Here is a 23,230-nt window from a genome sequence, read left to right on the forward strand (position 1 = left end):
TGTTTAACAGAAAAAGGTAAAGAAAGCTCATATGAATTATCTACACAGTTACACTAGTACAAACTACTTGCCTTTGAAATGTAAATAGCTTAGACCTTGATGTGTAAGAGCAGCAACACTGTAGTCAAGGGTCTATCAGCCTCACATTACATTAGAAAAAATATATGTGAATTTAAAGTCGTGGTGAAAGGTGCTAGATTGACATTCAAAATGTAGGGAAATTGTTCTTAATCATTTTGCTTTTTGGTGCTTATGAAGCAAAATAGTACACTTAAATCTGATTTTTATAACATTTTGCATACATATAGATCTTGGTCTGACCTAGAGAACACACTTTGTTCTAACTATAATGATCTGATATTTCATGTTTTATTATTTTTTATCTTTGAAGTTCTGTTTCTATTGCATTCTGGAACAATATGGGCTCCCTCCAGTGGCCAAAGTAACACTTATGCTCTCAGTAGTGTTAACCAAAGACATTTTAGCCTACTTGTTAAGGTATTGTCTTTGTATCAGAGGTACTGAATTCAAACTCGATTAGGATTGTATTTTTATTAACAAAAATGTCGTATGTTTCTGTTACATATACCACTAAATTTTCAACACTTAAGGTCTAATCCTGCAATCCATACTCAATCACTTAAGGCAATTCCTTATTGATTTAAGGTAAATTGATATAAGGCACTCAAACCAATTTGCTAGTGTCCACACAAGAGGGTTGTACTAATTTAACTAAATCAGTTCTAGGTACACATGTTGTGTGTAGTCAAGGCCTAAGTTTTGCAGGATCAGAACCTAAATGTTTATTATCAAAGGTAGTTTGCTGAGTACTTGCCTCACTGATTTGTGCCAGCTGCAGGAAGTTAGAGGCACAAGTGCTCAGATTTGTACCCACTATTCAGCTGCAGGTACAATTTATGTCCACAACAGGGAGAACATCCTTTAAAAAATTATCCCTATGTGTATTAAAATTATGTACCCGGCAAGCCTTGCAAATTGCGCCTGATCCTGCAGTGCTTTCTCAGTCAGAATTGCCTGAGTAACGCTAAATCAGGTCCATATACCCTAAGGACTTAAGTGCTGTCAGACTTTTTCCTGTTACAGAAAATGCAAAACAAAAATTGGCCCTAGATTTAAAATATGCATTGGCCCTGGTACATTTTGCGTTGTCATTTGTGAATTACGTTGGATGTTGGCATAGTTTTCTTTTGAGCATTGTGCACCGCTGCGTTCTGGTATTGGTGTATGTTGCATTTGTGCCAACTGTACTGGTGCATTTTGCAGTGAGGGTATTTAGCATCAGTCTTGGCAATTTTTGCATTGCTTCTTCACTTAAAGCTGGCGGTCATGCATTTTTAAAGTCACGTTTTGCATCGGCGCGCTTAGCCTTGGGAACAGTGCATATGTTTTTGCGATGCGGGTTGCGTTGCTGGGCTGTGTTTCGATGGCGATGTTATTTGTCGGTGCTGCATTTTAAACTCGCACAAAGAGGCAATGCCGCGAACGAGTTGTGCATATACCAGCCGCACGGATGCATTTTGCACATGCAATGCGAGAGGGTGCGCAACGTGCCCAGATGCGCGGGCAGCAGGTGGGAGCCGAGTGCCTTCCTGCGCAGTTAGGTGACACACAAGGCTGCTCTAGCCAAGATGGACGGAGCGAACAGAACCTTGCGGGGGGAGACCAGGGGAGCTCGCGCGTCCTCAGGTCTCGGGAGCGCGCGGGAAGGGGGGGTAGAACCTGCCGCTGAGCCGCGGCGCTGATTGGCTCTGCCACCCAACTCATTTGCATTCCGCAGTTTCTCCCCCCATCACGTGATCAGAGAGGGGGCGCTGAGGCTTCCTGTTTGAGGTCAGTGAGGGGGGGGGAGAGGAAAATCGAGCAGCGGGCCTCCCTCTGGTCTCGCGCTGCCTGGCGGGGTTCTTGTCAGTTAGCAACAAAATGGCCGCGGTGGCAGCAGCTCTGCTCCTGAGGACGGTGGTGGCGGTGGCGGCAGCAGCAGCAGCAGCGAGGAGGAGCGGGGGCCCGGCACCGCCTGCCTGCTAGAGAGAGCGAGCGCGAGACGCTGCAGCCCCAGCCTCCCCACCACAGAGAGACTTTGCCTGAGACGCTGCTGCTGCAGCCCCCTGGGGAGACGTTGCTGCCTCAGCCTCCTGCTTCCCCCCGGGGCGCAAGACTCCTGGATCCCCCCCCGCCCCCAGTGAGAAGCTCCGCTGCGGCAGCTTCCAGCCTGGTCCTGAGAGACGCTGCTGGATCCCTCTGGAGGAGACGGAGAGACCCCGCTGGATCTCCCCTCGTCCTCCTCTTGCTACTGGATCCTCCGCGAGAGACGCTCTGCTGGATTCCCCTCGCCCCATTGGGTCCCCCCTGTGAGAGATCCTTCTGCTTGGATCCCCCATAAGAGAGACTGCTGGATCCTCCCCTTGTGAGTGACTGCTGGAGCCTCCCCCCGTCCTTCTCCCCGTGAGAGAGACTTCATTGGATCCTCCTCCTGCCTGGATCCCCATATGAGACTCTCTGTTGGATCCCCCTGTGGCTCCATATTTTGGAGGGGGAGCCCTCTTTCAACCCGTTTGTGGGATCCACTTTTTCCTTTTAATTTGCACTTTTTGAAGCCTCAGATGCTCCTCCATGTGGACTGAGAATCCATCAACACAAACAAGAAATAAACTCTCCCCGATCCACTCCAGATCCTGAATTCCTGGGTTTTTGCTGCAACTCGAAAGCAAATGTGTATTTGAAACAAAATTCGGGTGCAAAAGTCTAGCTAGGGACGTTTTTCCCCTTTCTCCACTGGAAATCAAAAGCTTGTTTTGGAATTGAACCTGTTTCTCCTGCACTTGGGCTGGATAACACTGAAGCTCTTTGCTCTTCTGCTTGGATACTGTTTTCTTGTTGACTTGTTTTTCTTCTCTTCTGTGGCAGGTTGTGGGGGGAGTTGCTTTTTGTTTTGTTTTTTTGTTTTAGTTCGGGGAGGGAACTGAATCTTTTTTTCTGGCCGTGTGAGATTTTTTTTTCCTATTCAGATTCGTGAAATTACGGGTATTTTTTAAAAAAGCATTAAAATAAGCAAGAAGCACGTCAGAGAGACCACACGCTAGACGAAATACTCACTTGTTTCATTATAGAAAGACTGAGTCGAAAGCTGCCAAAGAGCCCCTGAAGGAAAAGAAAAGGTAAGGGGCGATCGTTTTATATTAATCTGGAATCAGTAGAAGTTGGAGATGGAAAAGACCTGTTAAGTCATTTCGTTAGTGCATGCCACCCTCCCCCCCCCCCCCCCCCGGAGTCCAGGGCAGGATTTTTCACTATATCTATATTTTATTTTCAAATAGGCTTCACCTTTTTCTTTTATTATGGAGCCGGTGGAACAAATAATACTTTAATGTACTTCCACACAAACTGTTTTAACAGTTATTTTAAGAGATATTTTAAAATTAAAATACGTTTCCCTAGTTCCTATTCGTTAAAAAATAGACCTTTGTAAAAACTTGGTATTGTCATATGACGATTTTTTTACACGTATCTGATTATCATCACCTGCATCATCATTTTAGTTGGAGCCCCATATGTAGCAGTTACAAATGTTCTAGTTTACAGGAAGAACCTTGTGAGTTTGCTTTTAATAAATGATAATGGATGTGAGTTGATGTGTAGCATTTGAAAATTAGTTTAAAATAATTAGCCTTGTTATAAAGCGAGGTCACCAGGGCTGCTTTTGATCATAACCAAGTAGGTGAAACTTGAACATCATCCTTGATATTCAGCTTCAGTTAAATGGTAAGAGCTCTTTAGATCCCTAGATTTTTTTTTATACAATTAAGTTATGGTAACCACCATAACTTAGTCTCTGAATACTAGACATGAAAGAGATTATTTTTCATATTTTCATGAAGCCAGATTGTCCTTATTAGTTTCAGTAAGCACATCAGTAAGGAACAAAAACCATGTTGCTAACTGCAAAGGGGGATGGATGTTCAATTGTTATCCTTAGAAATCAAGAGACAGTGGAAGTTTATTAAAGGTATTTGAATCCTCTTTGTTTTATTTTGCAAGTTTGTGTCAAAGGGTAATCTCCTTACTGTGTAATTGCGCATTTAGTAGAAGGTCCAATTATGAGACTCACTGAAATATATGAGTGAATATATGAATTATCTTCTGCCTCCTATAATACAATTTTGTTTTCTTAAATTATATATTTTTACTTGTTATTGCTGGAAATTTCAGCATTTTATTTTCTTTAGAATGGCCACTATAATCTAGCTAGTCATACTTTAATTTGGTTCTAGCATTAGCTTTATCCTCTGCTTCAATTTGGATATTTTTCTTGGAAAATATTTGACTGCTTATATTCAGTTTATATAATTTCCAACTTTGATTTGTATTTTTCTTGAGCACAACATGGCCATTTTTTCATATAAATTAATTGAGGAAATATTTTTTTTCCTGTATCTTAAACTAATTTGATTTTATATTCAGTGGAATCCAGCCTAATAATTGAATTTCATTGTTGGACTAATTAAGCTAGTTAAAACCCAATAATTGCTGCTGTTAGTGGTCTGGTTTTATATATAGATATATATCTTAAATCAGATGAATATTGTTACACTAAGAATAATGAACAAGACAACATCTGTTGTTGGATACCATTATTCAAATGATTTTTAAAATCCTTACTAGCATTAAATGTTTCCTCCATTTGGATTCAGTGAGAGATGACCTTTGGATTTTGGTTGCTGTTGTACATTATATTTGATTGTTTAAGACATCACTGGGGTGGTAAACATAGATTTAGAAAACCTTTGTTTGCTTCTCTCAGAAATATGTATTGGGGGTTAGGTGAGAGAGTAATGGATGCGACCTAAGAAATTACCTGAGGTTTTTTCCCGTGCCTAATAGTTGAATTGCTTCACATCTTCTGTGACTTGTTAAATCCAGTAAGCTTCCATTTGAACATCTCTCCAGCTACTTTAATCCATGAATTGTGAACTATGATCTCAAAATGGTGTACTGACAAATGTCTAAAACTTACTTATCTTCGAGTAATATTATTTTGTCTACTACTGCCCCTTTTAAAATCTTTTCCAAATTGACTCTTCTCCTTAATAGTAATTTGTGTATAAATAGTTAAGAAGGCTGGTGCTAGATATTTCTACATAACTTTATTTTTTGGTGAAACAGTGGAAGACACTGTTATTGGATATCAATATTTTTACAGTCATGTTTCTTAACTTCTAAATTCAGACAATCTGGTTCCCAAAAAAGGCTGTGGTAAGTAAGTTCAATACTGGATAACTTGAGGGAACCTGGATGGTTCAAGGGACTGGTAATAGTTTTTCACCTCTATGTGACCACATTAAATTCAGTGAAGCATGTTAACTTCTGAAATCATCTGACCATTGTTAGGCAAACAAGGTGGATGAGGTAATATCTGTGAAATGAGAATGGTCTCAATTCAGTTCCTGGTGAACAGGTGCTTACATCCCAAAAATTGCTATTGTATTGGCCAAGGAATGAATGGGCATGGAGACCTAAAGGCAGTCCCTCCAGAGCAAGGTTAAATCATGCATCAGAGGTTGTTTGGGGTGGGGCTGAGAGTATGATGTACTTGTTCTTTGGACAAATAAGAAGACTGAGTCTGATGTAAGTAGTGTCATAGGCCAAATTTGTTAGTGCAAAATGACACTGCTGTTCAAAACTTTTTCAGGTGTTTGATATCGCACTTACGATTTATTATGTTTCAGTTCTTTGCAGGATAGAAAGCTATAAGTAGAGCATGTATTGACGAATATTAATTGTTTGCTAATGTACAATCGTACAGCTGTTTTTAAAAAAGCCAACTTTTATTCTTGAGTTAAATGGGTGATGGGTCCTTTACCATGTTTGCTTGGTGTCTGTCAATTTATGCTGTACAGATTCTTTTGTGATTAGGAGGTTATCTGGTACATAGCTTGGATGTTGTACCAAACACCTACTAGGCAGAAGACTAAACCTGCTAGCAAGAGGAAGAGGTGAAGGACAGCAGGGAGGAGAGCTAGTCTAGTCCTCAAGCAATGTCCTGGTGAGAAGCCTAGTCTCAACAAAGTTTCCCAGCTGGGAAGGGAAAGTGATGGAATTTCTGACAGAGTGCTGTCATTGAACCTTGATTGGGGTCTCTTTTTAAAAAGGATTTGCTAATTTAAAGCTCCATCCTTTTCAAGTTTTCTGGAATGTCTTTGCCCCCTTTCCAAAACTGTCTCCTGTGCTCTGTGAATGGGAATGTGTGCATCACCCTCTTTCACTAAGTCTCTTGTCAGTTGCTAGGAAGAGGGAAAGAAGAGGTCTCAGAGACCTCTCTAACCTGCTTAGAGGGTCTTTGCTTACCCCCTAACAGCTAAAGTACGCTTTTGGTGAAGTTTGTGATCCTTGTGTTGAAATTTTAAGGACAATAGCTAAATATTTTACTTCTGCTTTGTTTTTATTTTTTTGAATATTATTGATATGATAGATGTTGATGAAAAGTTTTTTCAGGTAGTCAGGATGAATTTTTCCAAATAAGTTTGAGAAAAGCGTGATCATTGGGCATAACAATACAGTCTCCCACAATCTTAAGATTCTTTGTGTTGACTAAATACTAAGGATGTTAGTAGTTTAATGAGGTGTGAAACTCAAAGTGAAGCATCAGATCAGAGTGAGACTAAAACTTTTCCCACCACAAGCTACAAATTATTTAAATCTTGAAATAATTTGATGATAAATATAAATTGAACTTGTTAAGAAAAATTCACTTAGACTGCGTTTGTAGACTCTGTTCTTTATCTAGAAATAGCACAAATATTTGGTAGGCTACTTTTTGAGAATCTTGGTTACTTAAAATTCTGAACAGATTTGTTTTTCATATAGAGGACTTAGTTTCCTTACTTGCTGACTTCTAGAGAAAACAGCTAACACTATAAGCTGCTTACATATCAATGTTTGAGTTACTCAAAACAATCTACAGTTTATTGTTAACATTATAGACTCCCCTTTTCATTATTGAGAAATCTATATATTAAAACAGTGATCTGGAAATGTTTTACTTTCAGTCTTAGTTATGAAAAATCAATGAGACTGGTGACAGTGGGAATGGATAATATTTTAAATTACATTTATTTTCCTCTAGGCAGCTGTCCTTGCAGAGATAAATATGCACTTTTCCAAATGCTGTCATCTGGCCCCTTTCCAAAACAAGCTGAAGGAGGAGGTCAGGGGTGGAGCAGTCTTTTACTTCAGCAAAGGGAGGCTCTCAGTTGGAAAGAATTGTTAGATAAAGTCCATGTAGTACTGACTATGTGAACACTGCAGACTTAAAGTTAAAAAACAAAAAAAGAAAACCTAAACCTTTCTTATTCGGATAAAGTAGACTGTTAATTTCCTATATGTTAATGTCTGTTACTATAGTTATTTATGTAGTAATTTCAAGTTATGCTAGTTTAATTGTGGACATGTATACTGCTTACTTGAAAAAAATCAATGAAAAATGTAAGACATTGATTGTTCAATCTTTGGTCACACCAAACATGTACAGCACAGAATTACTATTCGTTTTAATAGTTAAAATTCAGATAACAAGATCACAGTAACACCATCAAACGGTTTTCTCCTGACTTAGAAGTTGCAGGTAGAAGTTTGTCGTTCCCTTAGTATTAGAGATGAATGATAAGGAAACCTCTTTAATGCCTGGTGACACTACAGTCTAGCCAATTTTGTATCAGCTGGTGCCTTTTAGTGATTAATGGGCTGGAGGTTTTCAGTTGCATTATGAAGATATCAGCGAGGATAAATGGTATTTGAGAGAGTGAATTGGGAGATGCTTTAGAAATTACAATATAAAATTGTGTGCAGTATTGTAGGTGTGTTGTCTCTTAAATAAAATTGCATTACTAAATGGATTTTACACTCTGCATGGCCTCTTTGATTTAGTGGTAAAAAGTAACCATGTAAAGAGAGAGTGCCGATTTTAATGAATGGAGGAATAGAAGTCAAATTTAGTGCTTATAGAGCAATATATGGTTTTGTTTTAGAAATCTTGTCTGCTTATGAAAATTATTAATCTGTCAGAAAATCATGCTTTAGAGTTTGGACTCTTAATATAAGCATATTTAGAAATATCTTGCATGTAACACTTAAAATATGACTAATCTGCATTGTAGTTTTCAGAAAGCAACGACAAATGTGATCATGTATTAAGTTATTTTCTTTTGTGTGAACTGCCACTTTAAAAAATTGCTTTAGTGCCATTCTGCTGGTCAAAATTAGGTTAGTTAAATTATTGATTGTAGTTGGAGACTAAGTTTTGCTATTAAATCACAATTATCATGCTTAGATTCTTTTTACTTCAAGAAAATATTCAAATTTTTATTAGTATTATATTAATCTGAAACCCCCCCCCCCCCAAGAAATGTTCTTGATACGCTTACTTTTTCTAAAAATGTTTTATTTGGCAATCTGTTCTTTTTGAGTTTACATTTTAATCTTACCTCTTTCAAATCAAAAGCCATTTCTTTCTTTATTCCTTTATGAAGACATGCTGGATAACACTATTAATGTCTATAGAAAGATCTGTATGAAGTGGTTAGCTATATATTTACAATATTCACAGTTCCAAGGATCTAAGCATCAAATTTTGAATTGATTAACCTTGACCCTGGATGTGTCAGCCGTACAATTTTACAAAATTAAAGTCCTGTGTATAGTTGTAATTCAGATGAAATATTAAAAGTTTGAGGAGGTAGTAGTGAAGGCTGCTTTCTGGAGCTCTTTCCTTTTGTGGTTTATGTCATGGAGGGCTCAGGAGAGTGAGAACAGTTATTTGTGCTATAGCAGTGATGTTTTATGGCTGGATGCCCAGATTGTCTAGTTTGCAGACAGCCCCATCGTTTGTCTTTTGAGGTCTATGGAGGTGGAATACATTCTTAATGTACAACTATCTGCAACTTGCTGTTCCTGTGTCATGAAATGTACGTTCACGTCAGAAATTTAAATCAAAGTGAGATTTTTCTCTAGTTTGTCAACAAATGTAATGGAATTTATTTTTACAAGTTTATGTTTAAAGAATATTCACGGTAATCTCTTGGGGCTTGTCTACGCTATAGGGAACAGCTATGGCACTGCAGCTGTGCTGCTATAGACACTTGCTGCGGTGACCTGCTTGAGAGGCAGTAGCTAGGTCAACAGAAGAATTCTTCTGTCGACATAGCAGTGTCTATACCAGGGCTGATGTCAGCTTGTATGTGTCTGTCAGGGGTGTGAATTTCACAGCCTTTAGTGACATAGCTAGTTGACCTAAGTTTTAGGTGTAAACTAGGTCTTACTTGGAAATGTAATTTCTTTGTATTTAAAAACATGTTATATCTATTCTAAAGCTAATTTTTGTTCAGACTAAAGAGTGTAATCTTTAGAGAGAAAAATGAGGCAAATAGTTCTTCAGAGAAAAATATATTTGTCAAGTAAATGTGACATACTTTGTGGTAAATAAGCCCTAGAGAAACACACATTGACAGGGCTCAAAATATTGTATGACAACTACTAGCTATAGGCTGGTAGCAAACATGGGATTAATGGGACCTGTGTTGGGCTTCCCATCAAGCTGCTGCCTGTGGGCCTGAACTTTATATAGTCAATAGTAGATATCTACTGAAGAAGGAACTTCATTTTCTTCCTGGCTGCTGTTTCCTTTCCCACTCCCTTTCTTCCTTCCTTTATTCTTGTTTGTGTATATTCTGTGTTTGCTACTTCCATTTTGTGGGTATTTATGTGGACTTCCGGTGACAGATGAGAGCCTTTTTTCATTTACTGTTTGTGAAGGTAAACTTTTGTTTACTCATTTAGCTTTATTGAATAGAATGTTGAGGTAGTTATCCATTAATATACAAAAACATGAGTTCATCTTAAACTCTATTTTTAGTTCAAATTGTTATTGGCTGGCACTTCATGTTGAAGGTGCTGCCCCCGCAGTGGTTCCCAGCCAATGGGATCTGCGGAGCCAGTGCTCAGGGCGGGGGCAGCATGCAGAGCCGCCTGCTGTGCCTCCACCTAGGAGCAGCTGGGGACAGGTCGCCGCTTGCAGGGAGCCGCTCATGGTAAGCGCCCCCAGATACGGCACCCTGAGCCCACGCCCCAGCCCCGCACCCCAGCCCGCACCCAAATTCCCTCCTTTTTAGTTAACCAGCATTTTTTCACTTACCGGCACCCTGCATTTCCCCAACATGCCAGATAAAACAGCTTTTACTGTACTAGTATCTCCAGAGAATACCTGTTTCATTGGGCAGGCTGCACGAATTTATCAGAATTACAACTATTTTTTAAATTTGGCATAAACAATAGTTCATTTTGATCCATCTAACTTAACTTCACCAAAACAAGAAAGAAAACTGTATAAAAACAAGAATACCCAATGTAAAAATACTTTAATTGGTCTGTCTGAGTTAATGGGTAGTTTAAGATTGTCATTAAACAGTGAAATATCAGGTCATAATTCAGAGGTAATGGTCATTCTAAAAAATTCTTCATTCTGTTATGGTTATATTTTTCTCCAATTAGTTTACCATATATGTGTTAAGCATGAGTACAGTGGAGTCCTCAAACAATAACAGTAAGTTTAGCTTTCTGACTGTCGTCCTGATGTTGATTTATGATGAATACAATATTCATTTAATAAGTTTCTTAATTTAACAAGTTGAATTATTTTACTAGAGCTTTAGGTATTTGATATTCATCTGTTAGCTATCTTTTCTTAGTAATTAAAGATTCTGCTTTATATTGTGTCTACAAACTTTGCAATTGGTTCTCATTTTTTTTTCAGTTAAACTGTAGGTATGGTCTGGAAAATAACCTTATAAATAAAATTAGTGTACCATATAAAACTCTGTTCAGGTTACAAGATTCTTCAGACTGCCAGCACTGTAGGCTTAACCTGACATTTGAAAATCAAATGGTGTTCTCTACTTAGTGCATTACCAAAAATAGAGACTCTGGAGTAGAATTTTAGCTGTCAAGTTTGATATGAGAGCATGTGGCAACTCCTTCTCATTTTATTTGCAGTGCTGATGGTGCTGAAACCTTAAGACATTAGTTCAATAAGCAGTGCTGACTCAGAGTAATTAGGGAAACAACACATGCCATACATAAGTGGCAGATAGGTTTTTAACGATAACACCACTTGGTTTCACAGAAGTAGTTGGTGCAAAATGTAATTCTGCACTTAATAAGTAGACTTCCCCTGTGTTTTGGTAACTTTAATATGAAAAAATAGCTGCCATGAATTTGTGAAGCGGTGTAGATGGTGTTGATCTAACGGCCAATTCAGATTTTCTAATATCATTTGTCATAAGACAGAATGCATATATTGTTGATTTAGATGTTAGACCTCTGATTTCAGTATAGTTGTCATAAATATGTGTGATGAGTAGTATTCCTACCATTAATGAACCAGTATCGTGGTATGAATATCATAGTTTAAGGGAAAACATGATTTTCTGTGGGATTTGATGGAATTGGGCAAATGCAGAATTGTTACTGTTTTATGGTAATGCATATATCTTCCTAATCAAGCTTTTTGACAGAAATGACCCAAATCTGGTTCAGATGTAAGTGTCCACAAATATTTGTTAATTTATCTTCTGAGATAGTCACTTACCATGACTCTTGGCATATTGGAGTCTATTGTCAGACTTTTGTGTTTATTCAGTTATCAGACTTTTGGCTGTATTCATAGATGCTTACAAAATGTATTGTTCTAGCCCAAATAAAGCATTTTGGCTTGTTTATCTCATCTGTAAAAACACAAGAACAAGTTTTAATATTGAAAATAAAACTGTTAGCATAGTTTGATAGTGTTTGTTAAATTAAAAATAGGGCTGTCAATCACAGTTAATTCACGTGATTTAACTAAATAAAATCACGATTAAATTTATCACAATTAATCACACTGTTAAACAATAGAATATCAATTGAAATTTATTAAATATTTTTGGATTTTTCTATATTTTCAAATATATTGATTTCTGTTACAACACAGAGTACAAACTGTACAGTGCTCACTTTATATTATTATTTTTGATTACAAATATTTGCACTGTAAAATGATAAAAGAAATAGTATTTTTCAATTCACATCATACAAGTACCGTAGTGCAATCTCTTTATCGTGAAAGTGTAACTTACACATTTTTATTTTGGTTACATAACTGCACTCAAAAACAAAACAATGTAAAACTTTAGAGCCCACAAGTCCACTCAGTCCTACTTCTTGTTCAGCCAATCGGTAAGACAAACAAGTTTGTTTACATTTATGGGAGATACTGCTGCCCGCTTCTTATTTACGATGTCACCTGAAAGTGAGAACAGGTATTCACGTGGCATGTTTGTTGCCGGTGTTGCAAGGTGTGTTTACATGCCAGATATGCTAAACATTCATATGCCCCTTCGTGCTTCGGCCACCATTCCAGAGGACATGCTGATGATGATGCTTTTTTTTTTTTTTTTAAAAAGCATTAATTAAATTTGTGACTGAACTCCTTGGGGGAGAATTGTATGTCTCCTGTTCTGTTTTACTAGCATTTTGCCATATATTTCATGTTATTGCAGTCTCGGATGATGACCCAGCACATGTTTGCTTTAAGAACACTTTCACAGCAGATTTGACAAAATGCAAAGAAGATCCCAATGTGAGATTTCTAAAAATAGCTACAGTGCTCAATCCAAAATTTAAGAATCTGAAGTGCCATTCAAAATCTGAGAGGGACGAGGTGTGGAGCATGCTTTCAAAAGTCTTAAAAGAGCAACAATCCAATGCAGAAACTACAGAACCCGAACCACCCAAAAAGAAAATCAACCTTCTGCTGGTGGCATCAGAGTCAGATGATGAAAATGAACATGTCTCGGTCTGCTTTGCTTTGGATCATTATCGAGCAGAACCCATCATCAACATGGATGCATGTCCTCTGGAGTGGTGGTTGAAGCATGAAGGGACATATGAATCTTTAGAGCATCTGGCCAGACTTGTTTGTCTGAGCGATTGGCTGAAGTAGAACTGAGTGGACTCGCAGGCTCTAAAGTTTTACATGGTTTTATTTTTGGATGCAGTTATTTTTTTTTTTTTACGTAATTCTACTTTTGTAAGTTCAACTTTCATGATAGAGATTGCACTACAGTACTTGTATGAGGTGAATTGAAAAATACTATTTCCTTTGTTTTTTTACAGTGCACATATTTAGAATAAAAATAAATATAAAGTGAGCACTGTACACTTTGTATTCTGTGTTGTAATTGAAATCAATATTTTTGAAAATGTAAAAAACATCCAAAAATATTTAAATAAATGGTATTCTATTATTGTTTAACAGCACCATTAAGCACGCGATTAATCGAGATTACTTTTTTTTAAGCGCTTGACAGTCCTAATTAAAAACATTTAAAGCCAATAGTAATATATATTCTATTTAAGGGGCCAGTCTGGTGAGCTAGAATTGCAACATTCTACTATGCCAGGAGAATAGAAGTGAATGTACAACTGATCTTTGAATAGGCCTCTGTGGAACTCTTCCTGCATCTGCTAACTAGATCCCAGATTTGGTCACTTTTAGTATGTGCCGCGGGGTCTTTTGTTCTCCCAGGCTTTTTATGGAGTAGTGGGTGTATGTAGAAGTTATGACTCAGATTATGATGGAAAACTGATGTAGACAAAAAGGGTGTATTCACTGCAACTGATTCCCAGATCCACGGAGAACATCTGTGGATACATTCTCCTATAGAGCTGGTATCTGTTACGTGTTCTCTCTGATGCCCAGAAAATTCTCAAGAAAATCCAGGGAGATGGGTCATTCTGGTGGCTACAACCCTGGTACATGGATGCCATCCAGCTATCATTTGAATAATTTCTGCTTGCTTAGTTCCCAAACATATATTTTCCCCCGTGCCTGGCTTTTTGAAAGATTTTTGTCAGGCTTGTTGATCTTAATGGAGTTGTATAAGCTTATTTTTTGAAATGGTGTCATACTTTAAAACTTCCAGGTAAATTTGGGGAAAGCATTAATGCACTAGTAGGAATGTTGATACTGGTGACATCTCCTCTCTTTTCTGTGTAGCTCAAAAACTTGTCTTTCACCAACAGAAGTTGGTCCCATAAACCTTATTTCTCTAGTATTGTTGTTGTAATTTCAAAATAGCATTTCATCAGAGGATACAGATCTGCTTGCAGAAACTTCAGTGAAACAAACTTTCAATCACTTCAGAGTTCTTGATCTTCTCTTTTCAAGATGAGCGAAACAAATCTTGAGCACAAAATTTTTACTTATTTTAGTAAACAAAGTTAGTGCACATTAAGAAGTCAGTAAGATATAATTAGACTGTAATCTGCCCTCTTGTTTCGTCTTTAGTTTAAGGTTTCAGATATGTCCAGTGGACATTTTAAAACACAGTTCATAGTAGAGCCTATAGGTGTTCTTGCTTAAAGATTTGGTGTTATCCCCCTGCTGAGAATCCCAGGACCCCTGACATTTTATTGTGACTCTGGATTAGCTCACTGGGGTCTTGCTCAAAATTCTTCTTTTCATCTACTTGATAAATTGAATTCCATATTCACAATGCATTTAACTAGAATAGTATTTGAAAAACTTTAAAAAGGCACCTAAACTTACAACCATTCTTCAATGAATTAATTCTTTTGTATGTTGTTGCAAGTTTAAATCCTTATTTCCTCTTCCTCCCCACATTTATTGTATTCCAAAATCTTCCCAAAACATCAAGCATTTTGTATCCCATTGTAACAGTTACATTTACAAAAATGGAAAGCAACATTTTTTCCTTTTATTGTAGGCATTTTGGTTTAAGAAAGTAAGGCTTAAATCTAAAACATTGGCATAGATCATGTACTTTTCTTTTTAAACAGGCCACCTATTTCATTTGTTTTGTTTATTTCTATTAAGGTACTTACAACAAGAATAACTTCTAGAGTATTACAATTTGATGGCGAGGCTAAAGTGAAGTTGAACTTCTTTAATTGAACAGAGTTGGTTCTGTTTCTATCTCCGGTCTGACATGTCTCCTGGTATGGCAAATATACACCATTGCTAGATGGCAGGGCTTTTATATTTTTAGCTTCAAAAGTAAAGATGAAGAAAACTAGAGAAACTGATCTGAGGGCTATTGCCAAGCAAGTGCTCAAAGATGCACAGTACTTAAGCTTAGAAGGATTACATTTTTGTTGGTAAATGTTGATTTCACTCTGCATGCACAAACCGACAAAGTCCATCAATAATAATTGAGATTTACAGATAGTCAAAGTGAGAAGAATGCTGCATGAGAATTTATTAAAGTTTCATTTAAAGATATTTTTACTTTTGATATGTGATGTTGATAATTTTTGTTTTAATGGTTAAAAAGCTTTAACTTTTTGAAACTTAACGCCTAATGAAGTTAAATAATTATCTGACCCCTGTAATTTCCCACAAGTGTGAACATTTAAATGGTTAAAAATAAACATTGATATCTATTGAAATAAAAATATTCCAATTTTGCCAGTCCTAACAATACTGTGTTGACATAACTAGTAGTAGTTTTGCTGTAAATTCAGATGCTCCAGGTATTCTTCATCAAGTACAAAATACAACTTTGTTTCTAATGCTTGCCTCCTCCTTGTACTATCCTATACCTGTTTAATTGCATAGTAATCTATTGTATTTGTATAAATGCTCTTTTTTAAAGTCTTGGATTCTTGTTTTCAGAAAGACTTTTTAAAGTATGTTTATGATTAGATTTTCTTTAATACGTTTCACCACCTGTCCTTCCCTGGCACTCACCTTGTTCAACACACCAGTGTTTCTGGGTCACTAATACAGTCTTTTTACCCTTCTAATCTTCTCCTCGGAACATTTGCCTGTAAATATAAGGTGATCCTGGCTGCTTTTTCTAACTCTGTTTCCTGAGTTCTTCAGTTCTCTTCAAAACTCCATTGATTGACTGACTATGCCTCCAACTCCTGGTTTTGAAAAGCCACTAAAACTTTATTTAACCCAGAGTGAACATAACAGAAGCAGACAGTTACTGAAATCTTAGAGGGATTCCTAATCTTATGAAAGCCCAGCAGTGCTTCCCTACCTAGTCACAGTCTAACTCCACAACTTGCTCAAGAGCTGACTGACCATCCTTCATATTCAAATCCCCTCCCCCCTCAAATTTCCATATGAGCAGACTGGGTGGAGCTTCCATTCAGAAGTCCAGACCTCTGTGTGTCCATGAATCCAGTGGTATATGTTCTTTTTGGTCTTCGTCCGGTAACATACCCAATCATACAAGTCAACTTAAGAACTCTTATCCTATAACAGCATCTCAGACGTCTAACAATTTCAAGTTATCATAGTTCATTCTCCACACATGCCCAAATCCTTTACTTCAAAATGACTGTAATAGGGGGACACTTTATGCTGTTGGAGATACTGTCCTTTAGATGAGATGCATAAAACAAATATCCTTTTCAGTTCTCATCATGAAAAATCCTTGACACTACTTGTCAGAGTAAGATTAAATTATTAACATAGTCTCCTGGGTCAGCCTAACTATTCCCCTGTACTTTGAATAGGATATTGTAATTAACTATTATATTTTTCACGCTCTGTTCTAAACTACTGTTGTATGCTTCTGTGAGCTGTTAAACTGCAGCTCTATTTGACCCTTGATGCAGTAGCATTTCAGTAGTGGATTAAGTTTTATCTCTGTATATCCTGTTTCTACTTAACTGTGTTGTGTGATTTTTAGGGCTTGTCTTCCTGGGGTTATTCCGGGATAGCTATTCCTGATTAACGATTTCTAATTAACTCCATATGTGGATGCTCTTATTTCAGAATAAGAGTGCCTTAGTGTGCATTAAGCTAATTTTGAGTAAAGAACTCTTATTCTGGAATACCAGTGTTCACACATGGAGTTAATCAGGACTAGTTAACCGATTTTTAAATTTACACCCTACTTTATTCCAGATTAACTTTCACATGTAGACAAGCCCTTAATTAGAAGATGTTAATAAAATGCTCGGAGGACTCTGAAAGATGGCGTAGAAATGCCAGCATGTCAGCATCTATTAAACTAGTGGTTCTCAACCTATTTACCATTGTGGGCTGCACATGCAGCTCGTTGTGTTATGTAGGCCATATACCACACAATATATGTACTATCTGTGTTGCCCTGAAGATGTCACATGAGCTGTAGCTGTTTGCTGAATGGGTTGCAAGCGGCCCACGGGTTGAGAACCACTGTACTAAGCTAATACCTTAACCTTTTCAGAATGTTGATATGCTTCACGTTGCCAGCAAAATTACTTAGGAGCATATATGTAATGGATAGGATTTACTTCAGCAACACCACAATTATTTAGTTTGTCTACATGGGGAAGTTTTTCCGGGTTAAGGTAGGGAGTGAATTTAAAGCACAATAGCTATTTTGGAATAGCTCCCCATGTGAACTCTTATTCTGAAATAATAATCCCTTTTTCTGGTAGAATAAGTTAAACCAGAAAAGGGCACACTTACTTCAGAATAAGAGTGTCCACACGGGGAGCCATTGTGGAACAGAAAAGTTCTAGTCAACTGTCCTGTGTAGGCAAACCCTCAGGATCTTAAAATGCACGAGGACAAAACTTATTAGAACGCCAATGTAAGAACTACAGCAGAATGCATTGTAACTACGTAGCAACACCATTAGACTTAACTTGGAGTTTATGTTTAAGCATAAACTATCCCCAGAAGGGTCAGTGCCAAGTTGTCTAGACAGAACTTCACCAAATTCACTAAAATTAAAAATGTAAACAGTGATTTCAAATATGAAGGTGATTCTGAAGATAATGAGAGAACTAAGTCACATGTGTTGTGAATATCTGATGTCACCTGGAAACAGACATTTTCTTTTTTTCACTTCTGAACTCTCAAAACAGTTATAAATAAGAAATCTAGACTGAAATATGTTTTTACGGGGGCTGGGGAGTGGGAGGAACTAATAGAGCCACATGTGATGCTGATAGATGATATCCATGCTTCTTGACTTGGGTCTCTCAATTTATCTTGAGTTCTGACTTGCCACCCTTCCTGCTGTTCCTCTAGAAGATCTTTCCTGAGCGATATGATGTTCTGCAGTTTGAAAAACCATTTTGCTTTTAGGGTTGTGGGTTTAAATAAATTGTTTTCTTTCAGGTCAGTTAGAATGTGATAGTAAAGTAAAACTCTTTTTCTGCTAGTTAAAGTACCTGTGATACTCGACTGTATTTATCCATAAAATGAAAAAAAAACTACACATGCATACTAAGAAATTTTGCTTTATTTGCAGTGGGCTTTTATATTTTTTAAACCAACCTTTTAACTTGCTTCTGTATAATAAAGGGAGAAGAAATAGTGCCTTTGGAGAAAAATGTATAACATGCCTGGGTTTTTATCAATGGCAATATAATCAAAACTTTAAATAACCTTGTGAACAGTGCAGTCTTTTAAATAGTCTCGTTTCATTATGCTGTTAGCTGACTACTTAACATTGTACCTAGAAGTGAAATCAAGAACTGCTGTCTGAAGCCACTTGGAGATTTAGTTATGTAATTTTAAGCCTATTTAAAGTATATGTATTCAGATGTGTAATTATGTAAATTAATTATGAAAATTGAGTTCCATTAAAATATTTTCTGACTGAATTTGAGGCTACTTTAATCTCAGAAATGAAATAAACAGGTTTTTATTAAGAGTGGCACTTGTACCTCTTACAGTGTAACATGTCAATTACAATTATATGTTTAATATTACCATATTATATTTAATATAGCAAAAATATTTGCTGATATCTGGTTAGTTTTGAGATGTGCTGTACTCAAACAGGTTTTGAAATTAAGTGTTGAAGTTGAAAAAATAAATCTATTGCAAACCAGTTAGGTTGGGAACTTTAGAGGAGGGGTGGGAGGTACACAGTTAAATTGCCAGATATACTTACAACTTTAATAGAATATTAAAACTAGCCCTCTCTTTCAGTATATCAGAATTTTCTGTCATAAGTTATGCTGAAAGTCAAATAATTTAATCAATCACTAGAGGTAATACACACTTTGACAGGAGATCACATATGGATCTTTTGTATAATGTACTCTTTCAGAACTTTTGAAAGAGCTCATCACACCATAGTTAAGGCTAAGTTTTTGTCACTGATATTTTTAGTAAAAGTCAGGGACAGGTCACGGGAAATAAAAAAATCACGGCAGCCTGTGACCTGTCTCTGACTTTCACTAAAAATATCCCTGACAAAAGGGGTAGGTGGGTTCAGCACCCACTGTTGCTGGGGCTCCCAGGTCCCCCACTGATGTGGTGCATGGGAGCTCCAGGGTCCCCCTGCCCCTGGGGCTGGGATGCTGCGGGGTCCCCTTGCCCTGGGCAGCTGGTAGCTGCAGGGTCCCCTGTCCGCAGCTGCGGCGGTGCAGCAGTGTGGAGTCCTTGCTGCCCACCGTGCCTGGGCAGATGCCGGGGGTCCGTCCTTCTGCCCGCTGCGGCTGGGAGCTGCGAGGGCGGGGCTGGCTGGGAGCTCCAGCCCCAGGGCAGAAAATGTCACGGAGGTCAGTGGAAGTCATGGGTTCCGTGACTTCCATGATATAATCATAGTCTTAACGATAGTATGTGGGAACAAAACAGGTAAAAGAGCTGCACTTTCTTAATGCATCGTGAATAGTGGTTAAAATATCTCCATTAGGATTTCCTCTCCAGATCCCTACTAGTGCATCCCTCAGCCTGTGGAAGTCAGAATCAACTAGAAAGAAATGACAGTTGGGATTACATTTACCCGTTTGCAATTCATACATTTTGTGTAAATGTATATAAGGAGTTGTGAATCTGGCCATTTTTCTGCTAACAGTGGCCATGCTTCTTGGAACCATTATACCGGATAGCTTGTAGCTTGAGCTGACAGACAAACACAAGGAGATGTCAGAAAGACAAGCAGAGATTTTAGTTTGGACAGAAGACAAGTGTGGAGTAGAGAGGTAGATCTGAGAGTTGTCAGCATAGAGATAGTAGTTAGGGTTACTATCCGTCCGTATTTCCCCGGACATGTCCGGCTTTTGTGTCTCTAAATAGCCGTCCGGGAGGAATTGGTAACAAGGTTAAAATGTCCGGGGTTTTTTTCTCCCTCGCCTCCCTCCCTCCCTTCCATGCAGAGTGCGGCTGCTGATTGGGCGGCTTGGCCGATTGAGCTTCTCCCATTGGCCTCCAGCAGCCAGAGCCCTCCTCTGCTCCCCCCTCCCTCTGTCTGCAGCCCTGTGTAACACACAAACCGACCCACCGGGCAGCGTGTTTTGCAAACACATGGAGCCAGAATGGTAAGGGGAGTCCAGGGGGGGCAGTCAGGGAGCGGGGGAGTGTTGGATGGGTCCCCGGCCTCCACCTGCCACCCCCCCTCTGCGTGTCCCCCCCCCCCCCGCGAACTCCCCCCGCCTGCCTCTCCCTTGCCTGCTTGTACTGCCAGAGCCAGAGGCAACTGCTGTCTGCTGCTCCCGGGTCCTAGCGTCCCCCATCCACTAATGGGAAGACAGGCTGCCCTTCCACCCTAGCCCCGAGCCTCTCCAACGCCCCAAACCCCTCAGCCCCAGCCCTCATCCCCCCGCACCCTAATCCTCTGCCCCAGCCCTGAGCCCCCTCCTGCATCATGAACTCCTCATCCTCAGACCCATAGCCCTCACCCCTGCATCCCCAAACTCCTTCCCACACACCCCCTCCTGCCCTCAAACTCCCTCCCAAAGCCTGCACCCCCTCCCTTTGCACCGCCTCCCACCCCCGAACTCCATCCCAGAACCTGCACCCTGCAACCCTCCTGCGCCCTAATCCCCAGCCCAGGACCTGCACCCCAGACCTCCTCCCCCCACCCAACCCTCCTCCCAGAACCTTAGGCAGGTGGGGGGGGGGTTCTGGGCACCACCAAAATTTCTACAACCCTGCCACCCATGCGAGTGGATAAGGGTCGGGGCAGTCGGGACAGGTAGGGTCCTGGGGGGGCAGTTAGGGTGGGGGGTTCTCAGCAGCAGGGGGCAGTCAGGGGACAAGAAGCAGGGAGGGTTGGGGTTCTGAGGGGGGCAGTCGGGGTGGAAAGTGGGAGGGAGTGGATGGGGCGGGGCTAGGGCGGGGTTCCCCCCGTGTCCTCTTTTTTGATTGTGGAAATATGGTAACCCTATAGTAGTTGAATTTGGGTTTGCAGATGAGAGTGCCCAGAGGTTGAGAACCACTGCTCTACACCATATCTATTTACCATTGTGGGCTGCACATGCAGCTCTCTGTGTTGTGGGCTGCATACACACAATATAAATATATATATTACCTGTATGTCCCTGAGGATGTTGCATGGGCCGCAGCTATGTGTTGATTGGGCCGTGGGTTGAGAACCACTGATGTAGAGGAAAAAGAGACAGATACCAAGAACAGATCCCTGTGGAATCTCCACAGAAAGTTGAAGAATGGATGAGAACGATCCTCCAAAGGAAACTGAAGGAACAATTAGAGAGGGAAGAGAACCAGGAGAAGACAGTCATGAAGACAAGATTTCAAGAAGAATAGCAGGATTGAGTGTGTTGAAGGGGGATGCGTGTGGAGCTGAGCTTTAACTAGGAAGAGGTCAGAGACTTTGCCAAGAGCGGTTTCAGTGGTGTTCGGTGTCTCCAAGCTCTTTTACATTTGCACCATGTATCAAATTGAAAATGATCTTTCTATGGTGAACCTCAGTAAAAAGAAATAAGATTTAAATGTAATCCATGTGGTGGTCTGGTAAAGACATTATTACATCAGAAGCTGTTAAAGTCTGGGAGGAGAAACTCCCTAAGAATAGTTTAATTTGAACTGGTTTTAATCTGTCTCCTTAAAAGAGCAGTTGGCTCAAACTTTCTTGATGGTGTGCTTGAAAGCTTAGTGGAATAGTTAGGAATTGTTTACTCCATGGAATGAACCAGAATGGATCTGGCATTGCCTGGAAACCAAGTGGCCCAAAAAAAAAAAAAAATTCCAAGGAGCAGATATTGTTAACCAAGATTGGTATCCAAATCTGCATTGGTGGAGCAAAGACATAAAATTGCAGGAAATTCCATCTTTGGGAGACCTAAATTCTTTGTCAAATCCGAGTTCATTCTAACAGGGTTTTTTCCTGTGCTCAGCAGTAGTGGAGGCAGAACCAGACTTGTGTATCATAGTCTCAGCTCTGTTTACCCCCAAAATCCATCAGCAGCACAGATGATCTCCAACCTCCTTATCTTTCTGTAAAGCACTAGAAAAGTCCTTTAAAAACAACTTAAAATTACATAATTTCTTAATTTCTGCATGCAGTGTAAGTGTGGTGGAAAGAGATCACCTAAACCTCTTCAGGTAGCTGTCTTGCAGACATTGGACTCACTATAGCTACTGCAATGGATATGGCCCTTTGAAATTAGTAAAGCCCTGTGAATTTTTATGTAACTTTTTATTTTGGGGGGGAATTTCTTGTTTCATTTTATCTATTAAAATTTTATCCATTAATTTTTTTCTATATTTACATTTAATATAATACCTGAAATGACTATATGTAAATCCCAGTACTATGCCCCCCCAGATAACATCCACTTCTCCATCCTCACTCAATGACACAAACCCCATGAGACACCATGGATCTTCCCAGTCCCTAATGCTTTCTTCTCCAGTTCTCTCCACCCCCGCGCCCCCCATATACCCAGGAACTCCTCCCTGGATGCCCCATCCCCATTTATATATTCTCCCTCTTTTATTGAACCTCCTCTATTGAGTCCCAACACTTCAGCCTCCCCACTGGTCCCAGGAACTCCTCCCCTATTCTCCTTCCCCTGCTGGAGTTGCCCTGGAGCAGGAGTTGCGTGCTGCCCGCAGGTGGGGTTGGGAGGCCTGTGGTGGATTGCAGAGTTGAACCTGCCCTGCACTCACCCAGCAGCAGCAGCAGCTCCTGTCCCATGAGGCTGGGCCCGGCTTGCCTCTCAGGATGTTGCAACCTGGCATGTTGGGTTGCAGCACTGCTCAGGTTTGTCTTGGTGGCCCTCTGTCATGATGACAGAGCAGGGGTAGGACCATATTTGAGTGAGTGGTGCTGCAACCGTGTATGCCATGTCAATGCCCAGAGTGGGGAAGCAGACCCAGCCAAGGAGGACAGGAGCTGCTTCTGCAAAGTGTCTGGGTTTGTTTTTTTTTGTTCATTTTATTTCATGGTATTTTTGG

General features: G+C 39.5%; 1 protein-coding gene across 1 annotated transcript in view; it reads left to right on the forward strand.

The window, feature by feature from the left end:
- Positions 1-3,076: 3,076 nt before the first annotated feature.
- Positions 3,077-23,230, forward strand: part of TNRC6C (trinucleotide repeat containing adaptor 6C) — a 200,569-nt gene continuing 180,415 nt past the window's right edge. The window contains exon 1 of the mRNA XM_065415656.1: positions 3,077-3,176. The gene's annotated coding sequence lies outside the window, so the exon portion shown is untranslated. The remainder of the gene's footprint in view (positions 3,177-23,230) is intronic.

Source organism: Emys orbicularis, chromosome 13, assembly GCF_028017835.1.
Source record: "Emys orbicularis isolate rEmyOrb1 chromosome 13, rEmyOrb1.hap1, whole genome shotgun sequence".
NCBI classification, from domain to species: Eukaryota; Metazoa; Chordata; order Testudines; family Emydidae; genus Emys; species Emys orbicularis.